This window comes from Dreissena polymorpha, chromosome 1 (genome assembly GCF_020536995.1).
Source record: "Dreissena polymorpha isolate Duluth1 chromosome 1, UMN_Dpol_1.0, whole genome shotgun sequence".
NCBI lineage: Eukaryota > Metazoa > Mollusca > Bivalvia > Myida > Dreissenidae > Dreissena > Dreissena polymorpha.
In genome coordinates, this window is record NC_068355.1 from 188490096 (window position 1) to 188496822 (window position 6727).

Below are 6727 nucleotides of genomic sequence, written 5' to 3' on the forward strand. Positions count from 1 at the left end.
GCGCCCAAGGAATTGTAATGGGGCCATGCATAGCTGAGATTGACCGTATTGTAATAAGAGAGGTTCAGTATCAATTTGAAGTGAATCGAGTGTAGAAATGAAGAAATTATAGTAAAAGACAATTTTGGGTTGGCGTGGCCTATGTGGCCGGGGCGCCCCAGGGTTGGTAATGGGGCCATGCATATCGAGATTGACCGTATTGTCATAAGAGAGGCTCAGTATCAATTTGAAGTAAATCAGTGCAGAAATGAAGAAGTTAATGTAAAATATTACAAAAAAAATGAGTGAAAATCTCTGACCCGGCCCTGCCCCAACCCCCATAACTTTTGACCCAGGGGTAAGATCAAAATTCCGTCACTGTCATCGTCGCACATATGCTCATTTCTACCGTGTATGTTAGTTTCATGGTTCTAGTGCTTATAGTGTAGGAGGAGCAGGTGACCAGGACGGACGGACAGACGCACATCACCACAATATCCCCACTTTTTCTCAGAAAAACGTGGGGATAATAATAAAAACATTAAGAAAATTAATGTATTATCAAAATTGTTTTGTCCATTATAGAACGGTATTACAGAGATAATACATGTACATGTTTCTTTCTGTTTTTTCTCACTACCCGTCTGTAGATCTGCCGTGGAATCATATGGAATTCTATGGAAATCGTTAGATGGAATTCCGTGGAGTATTGGCACTAACTTTCCATCCGATTCCATGCAATCAATGGAAAAGTGAAAAAAAAAACAGAAGGGGGACTTGATATGGGATGGAATTCCATAAAATGCCGTGGAATTCAATAGAATTCCGTGGCATTCCATATAATGCCGTGGAATTCCATAGAATTCCGTGGAATTCCATAGAATGCCGTGGAATTCCATAGAATGCCGTGGAATTCCATAGAACGCCGTGGAATTCCATGGAACGCCGTGGAATTCCATGGAATGCCGTGGAATTCCATAGAATGCCGTGGAATTCCATAGAATGCCGTGGAATTCCGTGAAAAGCTATGGAATTTAATAAAAAGCTGGAATAAAATAGAAAAAAAACAGATTATAGATCAAAGGCATTTTATTGATTTTGAAAACAAATGTGAATGTAACTAAAGGTTTCATCATAGAAGTTAAACAAGAACAAGATCTGGCATCAATCATTAACCACACACATGCAGTCACAGTACATATTCAAAAATGAGTGGTTTTACATTTTCATAAATTAAGTACCAACTCTCTTAACCACAGGCATGCATGCACACATTCAAAAACACATCCATAAACATGCACGCATATACAGGTGAGAACAGAAAAACTTATAAAAGGCACAATATAAAACATAGAAGTAGAATTTTACATTTCTCTTATGACAAGTATACTTCCTTTCTCACATATGTTCATAAACACACACAATTACATGCACACACACATCACGCACAATTGTTCTAGAGTTTTTTCTCATAAATTTTAACGTTCAACAATTGTTCCTTATTAATTCTAGAACACTTTCAGTACGATTACAGAAGTTCAGTTCTAGTTGATGTGTTCCAGTACAATTCTAGAAAAGTTCCGAAGGTTAACTTCAAATATTTAAGTCTGAAACCAACTTTCTAGAAAACAAATTCCCATGCAGACAGCCAGTATTCAAGTACTGAGCATAGTTAATAATAATACATAACAAATTAACAACTGTTGTAAATTTGTTATTTATTATACTATGCTCAGTACTGTTGAACACGGACTTAATTCAATTATCCAAGTTTCAAATTCCTAAATTAAAAAAACAACAAATAAATTAAGACAAAAAACAAACACAAAATACAATTCACAAAATAAATAACTGGTCTTTTTTATACAAGAAGTAACCAAAATAAAACATGTCACCAGCCACAGACTGCCAGGCTTAACACAGAGGCTAAAAATGTTTGTCCAAGTCTTCCACTGCCATTTTCCTTTTCTTCTGAGAATATTGAACACCAGTCACTGCCTCCGGGTCCTTTTTGGTATGAGGTACATTGTATACTGCTCACATGTGCTCTACAGAATAAAAAATCATAAAAATGTCTAAAGCAAAGAGTTATTTACATTCAAACTATAACGAGAGATTGCAAAGCAATATGGTCCCCTACCTGTTAAACTTCACTATTTTAAGTTTGTTAAATATATTTGTTGCCAAAGCAACCAGAATTCTTGCATTATAAACAACATGAAATGACGTGCAAAATGTCCTTATTGTCATCTGTTCATGTTTCAAGTTTCATGAAAAAATACTTAGAACTTTTAAAGTTATCCCAGGATCCAGAAAAGTGTAAATGACTTAGACTAATATATTGAATTCCAAAAAGACAAAATACTTTCAGGTGGTTAACATTAAATAATTTATCTAGCCCAGGGCATGACAATATTTACCATGAATTTGTGGCCCTGTAAGTCCTCTAGGTAAATGGGCTTAAAGAGCCGCTTTGCTGTTGGATTATTTCCCTGCCAAACTCTGCAGTATCTTCCATCAACTGGTCAATGGTAATTAAAGCACATAATGAAAATGTATAGGGAACGTAATTCATGAATTGTTTTAAATATTAAGTTGTTAAATGGTCTTTAGAAAGAGAACTAAAAACGAAGTGAATACATCGCAAAGCACTAAGCATAACTTAATTTGTTGGTATGATTAGTACAAATTTATTATTGCTATAATTAGAATGATGTGTTATTCTATTGGTATGAAAATGCACACTCAGATACCTAAAAACCAATTCCATTGGTTTAATTTTTTATTTACAAGCAAATACGTTGAATTGATATCCCCCGCCAACAAGCTTCTGGACACATAAGTATTATATTTGACACTCAAACAAGCATTTTTTAAAGATACAAAGGGCCATAACCCCGTTTTTAACAGATGGTGTACAATTCCATTTGGCGTGCATCATCCTCTTATCCATATATATACTCGAACCAGGTTTCAATGAAATCCGCCAAAGCACTTCCAGGAGATGGCCTTGGACACACAAAAAGCATTTTTTCAAGATACAAAGGGCCATAACTCTGTTATTAACTAATGGTGTACAATGCCATTTGGCATGCATCATCCTCTTATCAATATACATACTCATACCAAGTTTCAGTGAAATCTGCCAAAGCACTTCCAAGATATGACTACGGACGGATGGAAAGACGGACAGACGGAAGGATGGAAGGACGAACAGACAACGCCAAAATAATATCCCTCCGCCTATGGCGGGGGATTGTAATAAAGATTAACACCATTAATGAGCATTGAGTGCTCAACATGCACAGTAAAAAACTTCCTTAGCCTGCAGTTCCATAACCTTGCATGATAAAATTCCGATACTACATTCAACGTTATTAATTTCTCCACATAGGTCTTATTACTTCCTTTTTCAACCTGCAAACTCCACTAAGTGAAAATTTGGGTGACAGCTGCTTTTAAACTAATATTTGCCATACTAAAACCTCAAATATCACATAAAAAGGTCTACAATAATGTCATAAGAAGATTAAATTTAAAGGAATATTTAGAAATAATAAAAATCACAAACCTTCAGTTGTTGTTCTATTCCTAGACAGACTGCTCAAACACTGTATGCATCACTCTTTAGCAATATTTCATGTCACTTTCCAAATGATATAAATACATAAGTATTTTAAGAAAGTGTTTTTAATGGAAAAACTAATGACTCTTCTGTTTGTTAAATGTCTTTAACTTTATTTTAACAAGTTAAACCAGTACATTGTCCACCATGTTTCATGTTTCAATCCAACAGGTAAACTTTCTGTATTTGAATTCAGCCAATTAGAAAAGGCTGTTATATCTTATAACCAATAGATTTGCAGCAAACATACCCAACATCTGATGTACAACACATGCTTGGCTTATCAGATAGATTGTTATTTGACAACCTGGACTGGCTGAGTTTGATATTGAGAAAAAACAGTGTGTATACCACTTGGACAGGGTTAAGGAATTTAAACTTGTAGAAATTGCTTTGAAAGTAACAACTACTCCTACTTCTGCAGAACTACTACTTTAATTACTACAGCATCAACAACACCACCAACAACAACAACAGCAACAATAACAGCAGCAACAACAGCAGCAGCAACAACAACAGCAGCAGCAACAACTGCTACTACAGCAACAACTGCTACTACTGCTACTTCTATTGCTACTACTATTGCTACAGAAACTGTTAATGCTACTACTTCTACTACTACTACTACCACCACAACCTCTACTGATATAAAAAACACTACTGCTACTACATCAATTACTACAACACCAACATCTACTACAACAACAACAACTACTACTACTAATACAGCTACTACAACTACTACTACTACTGCTGCTGCTGCTGTCGCTACTATGAAGTCTATTTGGCTATTTGTAAGTGTAAGGTGTTCTATATGTGTTTGTATTCCCCATAAGAAAATTTGTAGAACTTACTGGTTCTTAAAGCGTTCTAGATGTGTTCTAGAACTACATTTTAAAACATTTTTAGAAATTTTTAACCATATTTTGTCCTTGAAATGTTCTAAAAAGGTTCTTGAAATTATTGGAACAGTTTCAGTCCTAAGCCATTTTCCACAAATGTTCTGGATTTATTCTAAACAAACTGTTTTGGAACAATTCCAGAACATACGTTTTAGAACACAAATATGGAACAGTTCCAGAACTGTTCCAATTTCTAGAACAAATTTATAATTATCTTTATTGCATTTTCTTTTAAATACAAAATACATGATGCAAATAAATTCATACATGTATTAAACTACAAATACATTTCAGACAACCAGCGAAAATTTTGGAAAGTTATTTTCCATTGATTTCCATCCAAGAAAATGTATAAGTTATTTTCCATAACGATTTCCGTTGAAAAAAATGGCTAAGTCCAACTTTCCATGGTGTTTTCCATACATTCCGTGGAAATGCATGGAATTTTAGTCAAGATTCCGTGGAATTCCATAACAGCTTCAGATGGAAAATTGGCAAGTGGATGGAATTCCATCAAATTCCATGGATTTCCATCGATTTCCGTAGAATTCCATAATATTTTCTATGGAATTCCATAGAAAAGTGCTAATGACTATGGCAGATCTACAGACGGGAATGATCGTTTTTTGTATACAGAGTTTACAGAATAGAGCTCTCACTACAGGTGAAACCACAAGGAAGCTGTCTGTGGCCTTGGCTATATTTAACATACGCAGGAACTCTCTTCGACGTCATTCCGCCGCATATTTCTGTGTATGGATTCGCTGATGATCACACTGCAAATATACGCTTTACTCCAACACCATCAATTGAACGCAAAGCAAAACAAGACCTTCAAGATTGCACAATCCATTAACAACTGGATGAATGGAAATAAGCTCAAAATGAACAATTCAAAAACGGAATTTCTAATGTTTGGTAGTCGGAAACAACTTGACAAGTGTGTGACTGAGTCGGTTGTCATTATAAATGATTCAATTCCAAAACAAAAGTTAATACACTATCTTGGTGCCTTTCTAGATGAAAAATTTAATTTTAAGGAGCATATAACGCGTAAATGTAGAACAGCCATGCTTAATTATTTTAAAATCAAAAGTATTCGAAAATATTTAACAAGTGAAGCCACAGAGATTCTTGTTTTATCATTAGTTGTTTAAGATCTAGATTACTGTAACGTCTTGTTGTATGGAGCCGCCCAGTGTGATCTTAATAAAATGCAGAGAATTCAAAATACATGTGTGCAAAGCTAGTTTTAAATGGGAAAAAATACGATAGCTCCAGGCAAGCATTTTGTTACCTCCATTGGTTAACGGTAAAATCCCTAATAGAGTTCAAACTATTGACCTTTATGTACAATTGTTCCCCCGGAAACGCGCCGGCTTATCTGACGGAACTATTAATGCTCCAATTTCCGAAGTGGAACCTGAGATCTGCCGACAATAACGTGATGAGCTACACAGTCTCTGTAAACAAAATAATATTATGAACATTCAGCGATAGGGCTTTCCGGACTGCTAGCCCAAGAGTCTGGAACACTATTCCATTAGCGATCAGGCAGTCAGAAACATTGCATTTGTTAAAAAGAAACCTGAAGACATTTTATTTTAGGAAGTTTGACACACTGTTTTAAATTGTATAAACTTTTTAATGTGCTCATTTAATGTGTGTTTTAAACCCCACAATCAATGCACTCACTCATGAATTCATTAATTATTTATCTACTTATTTATTTTAACTTAATTTAAGTAGTGTTTTGTTTAATTTATTTAGTTTGGTTATTTTAAAGTTTTTATCACATTTTAGTTACTGCCTATATTTATATGTTGTCAGCTTTTTACCTCGTAACTTTATGAATTTTATGTTATTTTTACATGTACAACGCAATATACACGCATAAAAATAGGCATTTAATCAAATAAATCAGTTTCAGTTTTGATACAAACATACCCTGCAATACCAAATACACAAATATAGACTTAAATGTTTCATTGTGACTATAAACTACATGTACATGTGAAAAGTGATATTTCATTTGTATTTGACATTTTAAGATGCTATCCTGCCTTTAATTATATGCAAGGCGCCTACATGGCTACTGAACACCTGAGAGCAATAAAACGCAAACATAAAATATGCTATCCCTCTGAAATAAACCCACCTATCCACAACGTATTAACATAATTGATATGGTATGTGATATCAAAATTATATTACAGACGTT

The 6727-nt window shown here is 34.5% G+C and overlaps 1 long non-coding RNA gene across 1 annotated transcript; it reads right to left on the reverse strand.

The window, feature by feature from the left end:
* Positions 1-1233: 1233 nt before the first annotated feature.
* Positions 1234-4057, reverse strand: LOC127864300 (uncharacterized). The gene is made up of 3 exons (XR_008041690.1): positions 3551-4057; positions 2400-2500; positions 1234-2027 (listed from the first exon to the last, which is right to left on the reverse strand). It is a non-coding gene; the product is annotated as an uncharacterized LOC127864300 (long non-coding RNA).
* Between the last annotated feature and the right edge of the window lie 2670 nt (positions 4058-6727).